The 17,318-nt window shown below is 33.0% G+C and overlaps 1 protein-coding gene across 1 annotated transcript in view; it reads left to right on the top strand.

Annotated features, from left to right (window-relative positions):
• The window catches only part of LOC106125884 (carboxypeptidase N subunit 2-like), a 195,490-nt gene continuing 178,172 nt past the window's right edge, over positions 1-17,318 (top strand). Inside the window, exon 1 of the mRNA XM_013323292.1 lies at positions 1-345. The gene's annotated coding sequence lies outside the window, so the exon portion shown is untranslated. The remainder of the gene's footprint in view (positions 346-17,318) is intronic.

Genomic DNA, 17,318 nt, shown 5'->3' with positions numbered 1-17,318 from the left:
CACTCAGTCGTTCGGCCGCTCGCGTCGAGAACGATCGTGTCGGGTTGAGAGACGTTGCCTTGGCGCGTAGTCATCGACGTATACAATTTTTGAAATAAACTCCGACTTGTTTTTGTGTTCGCGTGTAACATCGTCCCAAAGGGTACGACGGCTCCCGCTAACTGGATCCGCTCTGGTTTTTTTTATTGTTTTTCGCCGGCAAGTGCAAAATGTGATGTTATGTGCTCAACGAGCGTTCCGTCCTGTGTTACGTTACTGCAAAGTGAACTCAATGGATGTAATGTGGTTTTAAATTGGAAACGTTAATCTCCTTTGGTGACTCAAAGTCGCAAACTGTAAAAAAAGGTTAGTGCGAATTCTTGATACATCACGTGTGTTATCTGTGTTTGCAAACTTTGATAACACGGTTAAGTATCAACTTTATCAAATAATTGTTAGTCATAAATTTCTCGGTTTACTTTTTGTTAATTTCCCAAATAGATATTAAATTTTCTAGCAGAGATAAAAACTTCCTATTAGGAAAATCACGATAAACTTACTTTTATATTAAGACACGTTCTACGTTTGATAATATTTTCAAATTAGTGTATACAATTGTCTAAAGAATAATTTAGCACCGACAAAATAAATATGAATCAATTCGAAGAGGCCACCGCAATGAGCAAACATCGAAGTCAGAATAAACATTGCTTATTAGTACCCGCGAGCTATTACTCAACATTTCAATAAACATATCCAGCCATTAATTTCTTTTGATCAAGCAAATTTATATGCTTGCAACATTTTATCTAAACGAGTTTTAAGGTTTATTGATGCAATGGAATTTTAAATTTCCGCAATAGAAATAAAAAAAAACATAAAATGTTAAGTTGAGAAATAACGCGAATAAGGCAGTGTTGTACATAAACAATCACTAAAGAATGTCCAAAAATAAACAATTATGACATAGCTCGATCAGGATCTACTTTAAAATCAAGGTCATTGTATCGCGAATCGTCGAAAGAACATGCATAAACGAAATAACATTAAACGAAGCTTCAAGACTTTCCGTTATTCGATTATTTGGCCTATGGCCAAAGACTCCGGTTTTTATCAAAACTAGACATTTGACAAAACAACAAAAGACATGATAATATTTTCAGCAAACATATTGTAACATGATGTCACCAAATTGTTGTTTTTTTTTTTAATTTTTGTGACATTGACATCGTTTGCTATTAACAAATGTCTATAATATTTTTCTTGTATTCCTTAAATATATAAGATATGTAAAAACAAATAATTTGTATTTAAAATAATTCTGCTTCGTATATTTCTTTATGTTATTGCCAGAAGTGCTTGTTTTATTCTAAGTCAGTTATAACTATTGCAATTTATGTCCTTCACGTAATTTACTGAATTCGAATGTTTCGCTTGCTAAAACCTAAAGTTAGCTTTATTTATTTTTAGTGTTTTATTATACACTAGCTGTCACCCGCCACACTGTCCACGCGGAGTTAAAAAAAAACATAATTAGTAGCCTATATATTCTTCTAGACTATGTTCTATATGTATGCCAAATCTTATATATAAAATTCTCGTGTCACAATTTTCGTTCCCATACTCCTCCGAAACGGCTTGACCGATTCTCATGAAATTTTGTGAGCATATTGAGTAGGTCTGAGAATCGGTCAACATCTATTTTTCATCCTACTAAATGTTAAGGGTAGTCCACACCTAAATTTTTTATTTATTTTTTAGACAAACACGCGGACGGAGTTGCGGGCGAAAGCTAGTTCATTTATAATGCTAGTTAGAAGTAAGATTACGAACTAATCCCTTCATTGCAATAAATTTAAAGAATGTAAAGATGTATGTATTCGTTCATTCGCTCTTACGTCGCAACATAGTTAGATTCATCGGTATATTTGTTTATTTTTCAGAAATCCAATATTACCGAACTATTCGTAACTAAAGGTAAACAATATTTTATGGGTACAAAATCAAACAATACATTTTACTACAATGAGCATTGTATTAAGATTTATACAATAAAAAGAGTTAGTTTCGTTTATTTTTCTTGAAGTATTGTATTCTTAAAGTTCCGAAAACGTTAATCTTGTTCAAGTAAAAGGTATTTAGTGAGAGAAAGGGTCTAAATTTATGTTTCCATATAATAGGAATAAGTAAAGTTCGTTAATAATTCTTAGACTAGGTGTCACCAGCGACTCCGTTTGCGCGGAATTAAAAATCAATTAAATAGTATCCTATGAGTGATACCAAAGTATATCCTACATCTTTGTCAAATTTTAGCAAGATACATGCAACCGTTCTTCTAACAATAATTAATACATCCATCCATCTAAACATATTCGATTAGAAATCGAATACCCATCTATTTTCTAAGAAAGTTATAAAATAAACTTGAAAAGCGTAAGAATATTAACACTGCTTTAAAATGTGCTGGAACTCATTCATAAATTATCGGATCTCAAAGAAAAATTACGTCATACTTTAAAACATTTTCTACATATTCGTAAATGTAGTAGTTACTATAAATCTTATATTACGTCTTGGCGGGGGATAAATCATCCGGCTACTTTACGAGCTCTGTGCCGCCATCTCTATTCGATATCGTGACTTAAATCCCAAACCACCTCTTTTTTAATGCCCGGGGAATTACCGCTGAAATTCGGGAAGCATAACAAATTATTTCGTTACCTCCCCTATGTTCAAATTCAAATATATCTTTCAAATGTGATTCTGAAAAAGCAAGCTTCTATTGTGCTGTCAGTTCAAATAGGATAGATTTCTTATTTTTATTTTATACAAAAATTAAGTTGTTTTGTTTTATTATAAACAAACCCACATTAGAAAGTATATAAATAATAATTAATCAATGTTTTCCTAAGCAGTATACATTAATTGTGACGTGCGAGACCTGAATACTAAAGCACTAACCCAATTAGATAGATCTTAGGTAGTTGGAACAATTTGTCACGGCCCAGACATCTAATTTTGCTGAGATGAATTCATTATCCAACTTAATAACTATTATGATACTAATTTAACGAGTATATTAGACGAATAATAACGATTTGAGATAGGCTATTTTGTATTGCTGAGTATTTGTCGAAAACATTAAATTTTCATATAATCTTGAGGTCTTTTTGTGTCCCCAAAATGACGATTTTCAGATGATGACTAGGCAATCGTAACATTGATGTAGATTTAAATTTGGAACACATTTCTAACGAACCTTTATGATGTGAACTTTTTGCTGCCACAAAGTTTTATGCCAGTACGTTTAAATAGAACTGTATATCTCATTATGATAATATAGGTAGCATTTGTGTTCGGTGCATCGCCGACGAAGAAATTTGTGGTAAAAATATTCACAGACATGCACAACGTTTGTAACGACTTCTGGAACAAGCGAATGTGCACCTTATACATGTTTTATTGTGTTGCTTCAACTCTTCTTGTGAAATTCGTTTGAGACAGTTTTAATTTCTCATATGTTTTAAAAGGACCCTTCATAAAGTTAAAAAAAGATTTTTTACCAATGAAAATTATGACACTCGGATACACACACCTCATTTTTTTATTTGAGGAACTACTTAACAGTACTTTTTTATAACTTTTTTTTGTTGTAAAACCTCATAATTTAACAAAACCTAAATACGAGATACTTACATTTATATTAGTATAAAATATTAATATTTGTAAGTTATTTTAAATTGAGACAAAGTGGCGACTTTTCAATATTCACGCCGAAATTTTGAACGGAAGCTAATTCGCGCCACCCTTTTAATTTGAAGACGCTAAATGAATTGTACTCCCCCTGTGTTTTCCGAGCGAACAAATACTGTTTATTACCGGCTGGAGCGGTGTGAGGTATAAAATAGCTCTTAGATTTATTTTATGCTTCGTAAAGACCTTTTGCCTTAATCACTAATACCGCACAAATGCACACATTCAAAACGGATTACCTTTTACTGTTAGATTTTCCTAAATTTCAACTTCTGCAACGGATACTTATAAGTATTATTATATAAATGCGAATGATGGATGCGATGTGGATGGATGGATGGGTGGGCTACACTAATTATTTTTTTTATATATCTACGCGGACGGAGTCGCGGGCAACAGCTAGGTTATAATATATTCGTAAGATTTACAGTATTTAAGTTATACAATTATATGTTACTAAGAAGCAATAGTAAACTAATTGTTTATTTAATTAATCAATCATCCATACAATGTAACATTCTGCGCAACGATACGAACCGAATGACACCTCACTTGCCAAAATAGGTTCAGCCGTTTAGGTTGTAGAAGGTCAGAATCATCATAATATTATGTTCATAAGAACCTAAGTCCAAATAAAAATAAGGAAAAGAAAATAAATACTCGTGAAACATAATACTATTCAGGCGATAGGGAATATTATAATACATAAACGAAAGCTTGAGTATTATTGTACACAAACGCATTTAAATTATTAGTTCACTTTGTAAACTACATCTCAAAGGACATCGCGACTGCAATGTATCAAAATATAAAAAAATTGTGCAAGAAACAAAAGCGAGTAGCTCTGGCAAATAATTAAAATGCAAATAATTTATTATTACCCATCAGTGATATTTATAAAGAAAGGGAAACAAAGAACTCCAGCGAGATTCAGGTCGTAAATAGCGGAGGCATAAAGCATGTCGCCGAGCGCGCCGGCAATTATACCCGCTGAGATTGCTACGCATTATCCAATTTCCCGTATTAGTATCTAGTGTAATACTTGTGCTTAATAGTACAACGTGTAATGAGTACCTACGATTTATGTAATCCAAGAACCCGGCTTACTGACCTCTCTGTAACATCGAACTTGAAATTTAATAGATTTTCTTAAAAATTATAGCATACTGGCCAGTAATCAGTATTTATTATCGATCGATTATTACTTATCAAAGGTATTTTGGTTGAACCAATATTAATCCCATTTTTAATTTGTTATAGTAATCGAATGATTTGTTGTTAAGAAGGCTATTGATTATTTTTTAAACTCCGTTTCCTTAAAATTCGGCAGTGAGAATGTTGACTTGTCTTTGGATCGCTTCTAACACGTCTAACAACAAGGTATATTGTAGTATTATATTGTTACCTAATAATATAACGGCGCTACACAACACGAATACATAATGATAATGACCGTCCTCCTGACCAATTTCAATCACGGCCGCGACTTCCGTTTGCAAAGAATCGAAGTGTTTATTGCCTAGTTAACGGAAGCAAGAATTATTCCAGTTACTGCGAATTTTCGGTATAATTTAAAATACGTGTAGTTGACTCATTAATAATGTACTTCTTAATATATTTATAGTCTTGACTATTCTTAATGAAATGTTTCATTTCATCCGGTTTATTTTCCTCTGGATCTGGCCTAAGTTCTTTCACACCTCGTAAGTTTTGCACGTGTTTTATTTTTCTGAAATGATTTTTTTATTTCAATTAAACTTTAAAATTCGAATAAAGTTCCAAGATCAAATAAATAACGAGTTGATTATTGAAAGGGCAGTGCGTTGTAAAATCCCAATAGTCGGATGAACAATACCTGCTCTCGATAGGGCATGACTCTCACCGCGAGATATGCAATTGAGCCTTTCAACCGCGGTCACAACATCCGCTAATATCCTATTACATTCTGAGAAATTGTACCATTGAAATTTAAAAATATCGTGCGTATGAAAATCCAGAATTCTACTTACATAAATCGGTGAATAAGATAACGAAACGTAAATATTTTTTACAATTACTCTTTACAGTTAAATTTGCTTAAACTTACTTCTAAAATTATCAAAAAATACGCTAACACCTGACTTTGTAGGGTGTTTAATCCCTTTCCGTCAAGTTTGAACATATTTTGGTAAGAAGGAAACTGATTATTGCTACCTATTAACGACGATCTTCATGAAATAATATCGCCATTTTATACCTACTCACCACTCACTATGAACGTATATGCTAAATAAAATTTATACGTGAACGAAGTACCAGGGCCACATTAATAACGAAGAGATTGCACTATAGCATCATGGTTGGTCTTAATAGTGAACACGATATGGGCTCGGCTTGCATACCGCAAGATTCAGCTGTTACCTTGACTTCAAATCGGAGTACTTGTGTTTGAACTATTATCGCACAGGGTTATCGCACATTTATAATAAACTAGCTGCACCCGCGACTTCATCCGCGTAAAATGCTGTTTTATTCGCGTTAAAAAGTGGCCTATGTTCTTTCTCAGGCTCTCGATTATCTGCATATCAAACTTAATTTCATGTCAGTAGTTTTTGCGTGAAAGAAGGATAGATAGACAGAATTAATTTCGCATTTATAATATTAGGAAGAATTTGTTGGTTTCAACTAAATAAGCAATCACTCGTTGAATGTTAATATTTTAATTGGAATAGTTTATAATACTGAACGAGAGTTTTTAAGAGAATTAAGCATATAAAAGCAATCTGATCACAAACACCAGGTGCAAAATATTCTTAAAGTGAACACAGAAGTAGCAACATTCGTAGCATACGACCCTTTGCCGTCGTATAAAATGAAGGTAATTTTTTACCTGCTTGCCGTCTTTCCATGTCATAGTAGTAACATTTTTTGTAATGTGTAGTATGATTCTTAATGTTATTTATTCATTTAAGCTTTATTATTTTTTAAATAATACTTTAAATTCATTGACAAATTAACTCTATCTAATCAAGTTAAGATAGAATAAAGAATTAATTCTTGTATCAAATTTTCAATGGATTATTCTTAACTATCTTAAACACACACAAGCGTCGGTATCCAACGATATTTTAAGACTGAACAGATAGGGAGGAAGCACGTATGAAAAAGAAAGTTGACGACAAATTTTCCATAAATAAATATCTTCATTCTCTATAAGTTACTGGTTAAGAAATGCACATATCCAATTAATACGAAATAACTTGTATGAAATTCAAATAGTTTCGAAGGCAACGAAGCAATCTACGCGACAATGCGCCATCTCTCTCCTGGGATTATATCCCGTGGGAACACTAAATTACGAACCAACTATTAGAGGTAGCTTTTGTTATTACGTCCACTGAATGACTATTGTTCAATAATGCATTTACACATTGTATTTCATATAGAACTAGCTGTCGCTCTCGACTCCGTCCACGCGGAATTAAAAAACTTAATAAGTAGCCTATGTGTTCTTCCAGACTCTATCCAATACAGACGTTCTCGAGATATTTTCAAACAAACAAACATCCATCCATCCAAACATTTACATCTATATATATATAAAAGAAATTCGTGTTAGTTACACTATTTATAACTCAAGAACGGCTTTACGTATATGGCTGAAAATTGGTTAGGAGGTAGCTTTGAGCCAGGAGACGGACATAGGATACTATTTATTTCTTTTTTTTTATTTTTTTGTCGAATTTATGCCTTGAAGAGTTGCTTTTTATTTAACTTACTAATATTATAATACTATACAATATTATTAAATTTGGAATGTATGTATGTAAGATCGAAAAAAAATAATCATATTTCGCACTTATGTATTTGTGTAGCTGATAACCAAAAAAACATTTTATTTTTGTCTGTCTGTATGTCTGTCATACTATAAGACTAATTAGGTTATTTTTAAAGGCTTTTTAATCTGAATATTTTAACGTTATAAGTAATTATTATGCCCTTTTGTATCACTTCTTTTTGCTTCATTCGACTACGGCGTGACATTTTGAAACTATGTTATCAAAATAATTGATATTATTTATTGAATAAACCTTAAGTATACAACTCTCAACAAATAATCCTATTAAATTTAATAGCATACTAAGTTACAAGTTTGGACAAAGACTAGAATATTAATGTGGCTGGTACGATTTACTTTCGTAACCAATTCTCTATTTGACGGCCATGTTAAGTTGTCCCCGTATTATAATTAAATAGTTCTATTTGGAAATATTGGTATTAACACAAACTAGATTTAATTGTAGGTTATGGCCGATTAACGCTTAAAGGAGACCACATATTGGAGTCGGTGGTCGATTTGAAATCTAGATTTAAAGATTAGGAAATTTCAGATGAGTGAAGTCATTTGAGTTAAGTGTGTATACCCCTGAGCGTCGGTGGCTCAGGGGTTTAAGCACTTGACTTGCAATCTGCAGGTCCTGGGTTCGAATCCCGTCATGTACCAATGTGTTTTTCGATTATCAATTTACATTAGTACATTTATTCGACGTTCTTACGGTGAAGGAAAACATCGTGATGCAACCTGCACATGTGAAGTCTACCAGCCCGCCCTGGATCAGCGTGGTTGACTATGGCCTGGCCACCCCTAATATAGGGTAGGCTCCGAGCCGAGGACGTATAGCTCGTAATGATGAAGTCATTTTAACAGTTGGATCCTTTGTTGATGCCTATATTAAACCTAATTTCGACTATTGTGATATAGAGAAAATATTGCAATCTGTTTAGCAAAGCTTATGATATTTATTGCAAGCTTAGCCTTTCAAAATTATCGAATCAAAACAGTCGTAAATTGAATTTTAAAAGGCGTGTCTAACCAAAATGGCTTCAGGGTCGTTTTGAAATGATGTAAGCCCGGGCGCCGTGTTTTGGTGTTCTGTTTACGCAGTTAAGTTGTTTTAATGTTTTTGTTAATGGGATTCTTCTTCAGTGGAAATGTTACGGCGTGTTTTATAGATTACTGGAAGCGGTCGGGAGCAGGTGTTACTCAAGTGGCGACGGTTGCAGATTTCACTTAAATAATTTTGTAAAGATTTTTTATTTTGACAGCGCGCTGTATTTAATGTTAAATTATATGCATAAGAAGTAATATAGCGAACTGCATTTATTTAAGAAACTTTCTGTTATAAAAATTTAGCAGTTTTTAATGGGTCCATACATTTGAAATAAAATATTTCAGTAACCGTGGGTTTCTGAGACCAAAATCCCCGTTTAAGACTTTTCTAATCTCTATTTTGTTAAAGACGAAAGACAAATTGACATGTTTTATACTCTGTATTTGTATATTTTGATCTGAGAAACCCACAGTTCGTAAAAAACGTCACTATAACAAGATAATTGATGACTCATTCAGTAATGCGCTACTGTTACATTACCAACGTGTTAGTAACAAGATTCCCGCCAATCAATCGACTGTAACCAGTCGGACAGATAAAAATATGTCTAGTAAACACAACACGGGTGTAAAACACGGGTAAATTGTTATTTTTAACGGTTCATTTGCTCTTCCGCGGCTTTGGGCCGCGTAATGGCCGCCAGACAGCTGTCACGCCACTGTCAGAACTAAATTTAAAAATAAACATTCATTTTTTCGTTTGCATTTATTGGTCGTGTGCTTTGGAGCGCAGTTGGTTGCGGTCACGTGCTTAAAGGTTTTACGTTATTATTATACGCTTTAATGAACTCTGTTTAACATGAATTATACGAAATACGATAGTTATAAGGCAATTAAGAAAAACAAATATTCATATTAAAAATAAATTATATGTAATTACATTTCATAATCGGAGGTTATAGTTTTTAACATTGATTGTGTTATTTTAACCTGTTTATCATCGAGACCTTGCAATAAAAAAATCATTACTGATATACAAATGTCAGTATAGTATGTTTACGAATATAAATCAAGTGTATAAAAATAACATACTACAACTAGCTGTCGCCCGCGACTCCGTCCGCGCAGAAATAAAAAACTTAATAAGTAGCCTACGTGTTCTTCCAGACTGTTCTACATCGATGCCAAATTTCAGCGAGTTTCGTTGAGCCGTTCAGGAGATACCTTCACACAAACATCCATCTATCCATCCATCCAAACATTCGCATTTATAATATTAGTAAGATAATCCAATGGCAATTTCAAAGCTGATCATAATTTTAGTCGTTTTACTGCAACTTAAAACTACAAAACAAAGAAATAAAATATACAATGTATTCATGGTCAGCTTACATTTAATTTTACATTTAATATGCTTATCTAACATCGTATAACGGAATCGTCATAAGTCTCACCTCGAAACTGTACCTGAACACAAGTTCGTCGACAAATTTTAAATTGTACATACTAATATATGTCATAACGTAATAGCATAAGTGTCAGAATAGCATATCAGTTGTGTTACACGTTGCAGTAATTTTAGTCACCGGGGTAACCTTTTAGACGCACCTGCACTGACTCTTCAATAATGTTCCATCCTTGTCAGATGACGTTGTGCTGAAAGGGACAGATGTTTACTCAGATATCGCACGTAGGTGTTAATTCATAGAAGTGCAGTACTGTTAAAACTCTTCCATTTGTATTTTGTTTGTGGTTAGGTCCTTTTGTTACCTGTGTACTAACTAGTGTGACGTAAGTTATAGGTTAGGAGCGATGTTCTTAATAAACTTTAAATAAACTAGATTTAAAAAATAACCTAATAAGTACTAGTTAAGACATTATTAAGAGACCGTATTAATGAATTTAGGAACGATAAAATGTAATCATTAATAACAGTGCTAACACCTACTATGGTAGGTAGACTTAGGTATGCCTAAGTCATAAATTCATCACCACTTTGAGCAAATATTATTACTCCTTGTCTCTTTCTATATTTATTCTAAAACGCTTTTAACATATGTATTATCACATTTAAAGGGTAACCTATGTGTTTATATTAAAAAGCACTTGGTACAAATGTTTTCAGATATCTTGGCGGCTCTTAAGTTCGCGCGACTCGCTGCGTAGAACACAATTTTAGGGTTACACAAATGCGTTGCGGGTTGCAGGGGGAGGGCGCTGCGCAGCGCAACGTTGACCTTGCGCCGCCAAGATATCTAAAGAGACATTTATAAATAGAAAAAAACGCTTCAGCTTATAACTTATATTCAAAACAAAATAATAAGCGTTGTGGTGCAATAATTTCCAACACGCTCCGTGTCCCGCAGACAAACAATAAGCACGGCTGTGTGAAGCCGTGCGGACCAGCCTACTAGCAACGAGTTACCACAATTTGCTTATATTAATACCTTCCATTAGATTACTTTGTTTACCGTACTAGTTTATCTAACATTACGATTGGATTTTAGGAACGCCGTACACGTACCTATTGAATGACAGCAGTTAGTATTAATATCACTTGAACATTGATCAATGAAACTATCCCTGTACAGTAGCCATTATATAGTTATATTGTTTAAGGTAAATGTAAAAAATGGTATCCTATAATAAATTATGTAGTTTTAGTAAATTTAATTAATTCTCTAGACTTTGAGTGTGTTTTATTCCTTAGCTGTTTCCCTGAAGTTTGTGTAGCTTCTAAGAACATCCTCCTATCAACTTTATATCCCAGTGGGACTTGTGCGATTCTAGAAAATACATATATCTGAACACTAAATGAAATAGGTTTTAAAAAGGAAATATCTTTTATCTCCTTAATAATTATTAGATGTAGAAAAATTGAGTACATAATATTGCGATACATTTTCCAGATTGCAATATTTGTTTCTGCGAATTGCTTATAGTTGGGTATGTAATAAACAGATAATCAAATATTATTATATCACCGCAACCTAAAAAGGTACATCGATGGCGCAGTTAAGACGTAATTTAAAATGTCCACGTTAACTCTCGCCATGTGTTTTTCGATTGTTCAATTTCGAATGTATATTTAGCCGACGTCCATTCAGTAAAGGAAAACATCTTGATGCATCCTGAATATATCGGTGAAGTTAACCAACTCGCACTAGGCCAGCGTGATTGATTAGGGCCTAGGTAAATTGGGTAGTCAGTATAAAACATTGTGTCATATAAAAATAGGACTATATTTTGATATGCATAATTATCATTTGGTAATCGAATTACGCTTATAAAATCATATCGGGTAAAAGACTAAAGTTCAGCTTTAAATTACAAGTGTCACCTAACGATTCCCGAACCATGCCAAATTAAATGTGTACGTATGCAATTCTTGCTGTGTTATATTGCAAAGAACAATCAATTCTATCGCTATGTTAATAAGGTTCATACTTCAATATCAGTTCAAACTGGCAGCTGTGTGCCAATCGTCACAGACGTAAGGTCGTGAATGCAATCACACGCACTCACGTTGCGCCTACTTATCAATAGCACACGTGACGGGGGTCGCAAACGAAACGGGCTCTTATAAGCAATAGGAGTTAGAAAATATTTTGTATTCGGGCTCTTTCAATTGCTTTCGAAGGTCTCAAAGACCTAGTTGCGAAGTATCGAGTTTGCGATAATTTACCATACGTTGTTATTAGTGCAAAAAGCGAATCTGTGTCACCGTTGAATGAATATCGAAGCATCATTAACAAATGTAATGAAATATTGCAAATGAATTATTTGCGTAAAATATTCTGTTGAACGAAATTACTTATTCGTTATATGAACCAATACATGATGAAAAATATTATGTTTGCTTAAAACTTGATTTCTTAGTTACACTACTTTTATGTAGGACGAGCTGTCGCCTGCGACGTCCGCGCGGTATTAAAAAAAACTTAATAAGTAGCCTATGTTTTCTTCCAGACTATGTTCTACGTCTGTGTCAAATTTCATCAACATTCGTTGAGCCGTTCCGGAGGTAAAATCTAACTAACATCCATCCATGTAGACATTCGCATTTATAATATTAGTAAGATTTTATGTATTACTTAGGACTTGCATTGTATCGATAAATCGTAGATTTTTCGTATAATTTAAAAATACGTAATTGTTTTTTTGTTGCAGGTACACATCGTTTTCTGTGAAATTTAAAACAAATACTTTCAAAACATTTGCCGACTAACCAGGAAAGTTTTTCTTATATTTCTATTTAGTATAAAATATACAAAAACGGACTAATTCCTTATCTATGATAAGATATCGTCACTTGACCTCCATGTATTGAGAAGCGATGCGCACTATCAAGAGCTCTAGTTATTCAAGCACTTACAGTTTTGTTTTCTCTTACCTCTTAGTATGTTTACTAACAATAATACGTTTTGTAAATTACATTAAAAAGGTTTTATATTTATTGATTTGATTTTGACATGATTTTCTTTTGTTTCTCCCCATAGGTATATGATAAAGTCCCAAAATCTATGTCAACAGCCATTTTTTTTGTTTTATTTATATATGTCAAAATCAATTGCTGTTCGTTAGTCTCGCTAAAACTCGAGAACGGCTGAACGGATTTATCTTATCTTAGTCTCGAAATGTTCTTGGAGGTCTAGGGAAGTTTTAAAAGGTGAGAAAAAATCAAATAATTTCCCTGAACTAATTGTTTTTTTTTTCATTTCACACGGACGAAGTCGTGGGCGACAGCTAATCTCTGTATAAAAATATCGTCATCTCTGTCATTATCTTTGACAACACAGATAACAAGATGTTTTAAACGGAGATTTTGTACTCGGAAACCCACGGTTAGTCAGTCAGTATTAACAAACATGTTATCGTATTATCAAATCCCTAACTCAATCGTACAAAGGATTGAGGGACGACTGGATGGGAGCACGATTTACATAAGGATGGTGGCATATTAAATATTCATTAGGCGAGTTTACAAAGTACCGGCCGCGCTCGCGTCTCGGTTGTCGCGTAATTAAGAAGAATGCTCCAAGTATAAAGATATTCCTCTTAATTTGAATCTTCTAAGTTCTTAATTAAAAATATCAGAAACACTGGCTTTATATGTAACATAACTTTTTGGTATATATCTAAAGTTAGAGTATGGTTTTAAAATTAAAAGAGTTCACATATTATATTTATATAGCTATAACAGTCTGCCTGTTTTAATGTGATCCTGTAATATCCAGATAAACAAAAAAAATATTATAGGGTAAACGAAACAATTTTTGTCCCCTGTATTTTTTGGTTCTATTAATAATTAAAGGTCGATTATTAATTCTTTAGAATAAATGTAATGATATTTCATAACACAAATACGGCTTCCGACGTGATTGCAAATGAAGCGTAACAGATGTCAGTGCAACATACAATAAGTGCATTCATTAGAATCAGAATTTACAAAGCTCATTATGTTATCTGTATGAGATCAAAAGTGTAATACAATAACAAAAATTTAACTAAATAATACTAAAGTCTAAACATTGTTCTCCTTCGAAAAGTATAAGGGATCACAATAAAAAAATGTATGATAAAAGAATAAAATTCTTCTTCTAAGAAATAAAATTTGATTCCGGCTATTAACCACTGAACTATATAACCCAAAATGTACACTTTTATTCTACCATAAATCGTCCAACGGGAAGAATGATTGCTCTAAAATAATAGAGGTCCCTCCAACAATAATTAGCATAATGATTTTTATAGTCTCACTGCTCCGGCGTTATTAAAAGACTTAATTATAGCCCGCTTGATGGCGTGTTTGATTGCGTGAATTAAACTGAAAAGGGTGTGCGCATAGTGTCGGGCAGGTAGCGGGGTGTGGAATATAGAAAAGTAAACTCAAGATATTTCTACTATACAATACATTGATTAACTTCTAAGAAATAAATTTTGATTCCGGTTAATAACCACTGAACTATACAACCCAAAACGTACGCTTACACACACACTATTGTTGCTTTAAGTTGTAATGACGTTTTATTCCTTAGTAAACTATAGTCACTGTAGGGTTGTTTATTAATTCCTTGATTAACAAAAAGAAGTAATTTTGAACAATACAAACTTTTACTGTCAATAGGAATAAATAAAATAATATTTAGTACACATAATGAAAAATTGAGAAATTTTTATTTATTTTGCTTGGTTCGTTGTCGCTCCCGCTCTTGCTTACGCTATAGTAGTAGCCTTATGTGAATCGAATGTGTTTCGAAATATTGTGGTCACTTTCCGGCGGGGCTACTAACAATTTTATTAATGAAGAAGCACTCTGTTACTTATCTCAAAACAATTAAATATGCCTCGAGACGTGTTGAAAATATTTAATTGCTTCAATTGAAAAAGAAACTATTAAGGTTCACTCACATCCTTATTCGTTTAGAATTAAAGAAGTAATCATTTTAGAACATTTTTCCGAGTAAGGAAATTAAATTTAACGTAAGTCATAAAACTCGTTGGGAACGGCCCTGAACTCGGTTATATTCAACAATATCAATAAAACGGGTGACTTTATGGCCATAAAATAATTTAATAAAAATTCCTGAATTCACTCATATTACGATGTTACCAAACTCAATAATATAGTATATTAAAGAGCAGATGGCCTGTAACGACTACTTTCACCTCTTAGTTTAATCAGAATATGAGAATTTTTTCGCGACACCATTTTCTATATTACGTATCCCAATTCGAGGGTTAACAAAGTTATTTTTTTTTTCAGTATTAAGAACATCAATATAATGCCAATATAATCAGTGGAAACTCATAATAAAGATCGAAGGATACCTGAGTACTAAATCTAGTTTACACGTGGCCGACATTTGAAATCCGGTACGCAATTTAATTCTTTACTTGATCTCGCTGCCTAATGACAGGACAAGTATATTGCCACAGACTAAATATACACAGAGGTAGGTGCTATTTTTTATTTCTATAAAGCAAAATTAACCTTCAGAAGAGAAGAATTCGTAATATGCTTTAGTTACTTGGATTATTGCATAATATTTTATTTAAAAAACTCTGTACACTCTGTACTAGAATATTGATCATAATTGCGTCTTTATACATTTTAATAGCGTAATTTAGTATATTACGGACCGTAAAAGGAAAAGAAGATTTTTAATCCCAAGATATTAGACGTCCATTCGCCTTCCTTGCAACATTACACTCTGCCTACTTTAATTAAAATAGGCACAAAGGATGATTTACATTTTCGTGGACACTGAATTTAAATATAAGGTTATAAGGTAAGATAAGGGTTACGAAATTTATAACGTCACGGAAGGGATTAAAGCTAAATAAAATCTTTTTGACATCCTACTTATAGTTTCTTTATTATCATTATTAATGTTTACGTTAACGTAAGTATCTTTCAATGTTGGTTAAAAAAAGTGATGCACCTTTTTTTTTTACAGTGATAAAGGCTAGCATTATTTGTTACATTTAACCACGTTTTTCAAAAAGCGAACTTCGGTTATTGTAATGTACCATCGGCCTCTATTCATATTAATCTATGCTACTCGAGAAATAACGAAGCATTCTATAATTTGTAGGTTGTGAACAGAAATTAATTGCGATGCGATATAATGTTTGCTGTGCGTCCGCGTTGGCCCCGGAGGCTCGCCATTCAATGTTTAATTGAATATGGAGCCCACACGCGGAGGTCAACGACCTTAACCTAAAGCCGAAACATCTCACTTACTGAGATATTAATATTTCCTAATTTGAATGTGGACCGTTTTATTTCCTTTTTATTCCCAAGAGATCGACGTTGCTTACAACATTGACAATTTTTTTAGGGAGTAATTTATTTCTGAATCAAATTTGTATCAGCCCACATAGTAAATTCATTGTGAATAAACGAATTTGAATAAATTTGTTTCTTTTATCTTGGTAATATAATTGCTAATGTTTGGTTGGATGTTTTTTAGAATGTATCCAGCACCACGAGCCAATATTTGTTGACCTATCTATAGCATTGATATGATTAACCATAACAGAGATAACGGTAACTCAGATGTGGGCTGTATTCAGCCGCTAATAAATTTTATGCGTCATACATTCTGGATTATTCCATATCTTGTTTAATTACTTTTAATTACTGAGCGAGTTATTATTTCTAATCTTATTCTTGGTAATAATCTTGGTAATCTTGTAGTTGCATTAGTCTTGCAACATAAACTATGTTAATATATTTTTTTTATTACTTCTTACTAATATTATAAATGCGAACGTTTATATGGATGGATGGATATTTGATCTCTGAAACGGATCAACAGATCTCGCTGAAATTTGGCATGGATGTAAAACATAGCCATGAAGAACACATAGTTTACTTACTAAGTTTTTTTTTTAATATCGTGCGGACAGAATTGCGGTCGACCGCTAATATAATTATAGGAACGACTTAGGACATGTTTTTCAGTTAACTTGTTAACACTTTCAGTGCTATCGACTTTGTTCATTTTAATACGAAACAATCTTATTGGCATTGAACGTGTTAAAAAGGTCTTCGTTTTGAGTGATGCTTGATCAATATGACCAAAACTATAGGTCAAGCGAATTGCTTGCTCGATGTAGATTGCTCATGAATGTTCATTTACTCAGACATGTAGGTCCTTGTCAATTTCGGCCTCCTCCATATTCTAGTGACTATCTGACAGCAACTGAC

The sequence above is a fragment of the Papilio xuthus genome, unplaced genomic scaffold (genome assembly GCF_000836235.2).
Source record: "Papilio xuthus unplaced genomic scaffold, Pxut_1.1 DF825752.1, whole genome shotgun sequence".
Taxonomy (NCBI): domain Eukaryota; kingdom Metazoa; phylum Arthropoda; class Insecta; order Lepidoptera; family Papilionidae; genus Papilio; species Papilio xuthus.
This window is presented reverse-complemented; position numbering and strand designations above follow the sequence as displayed.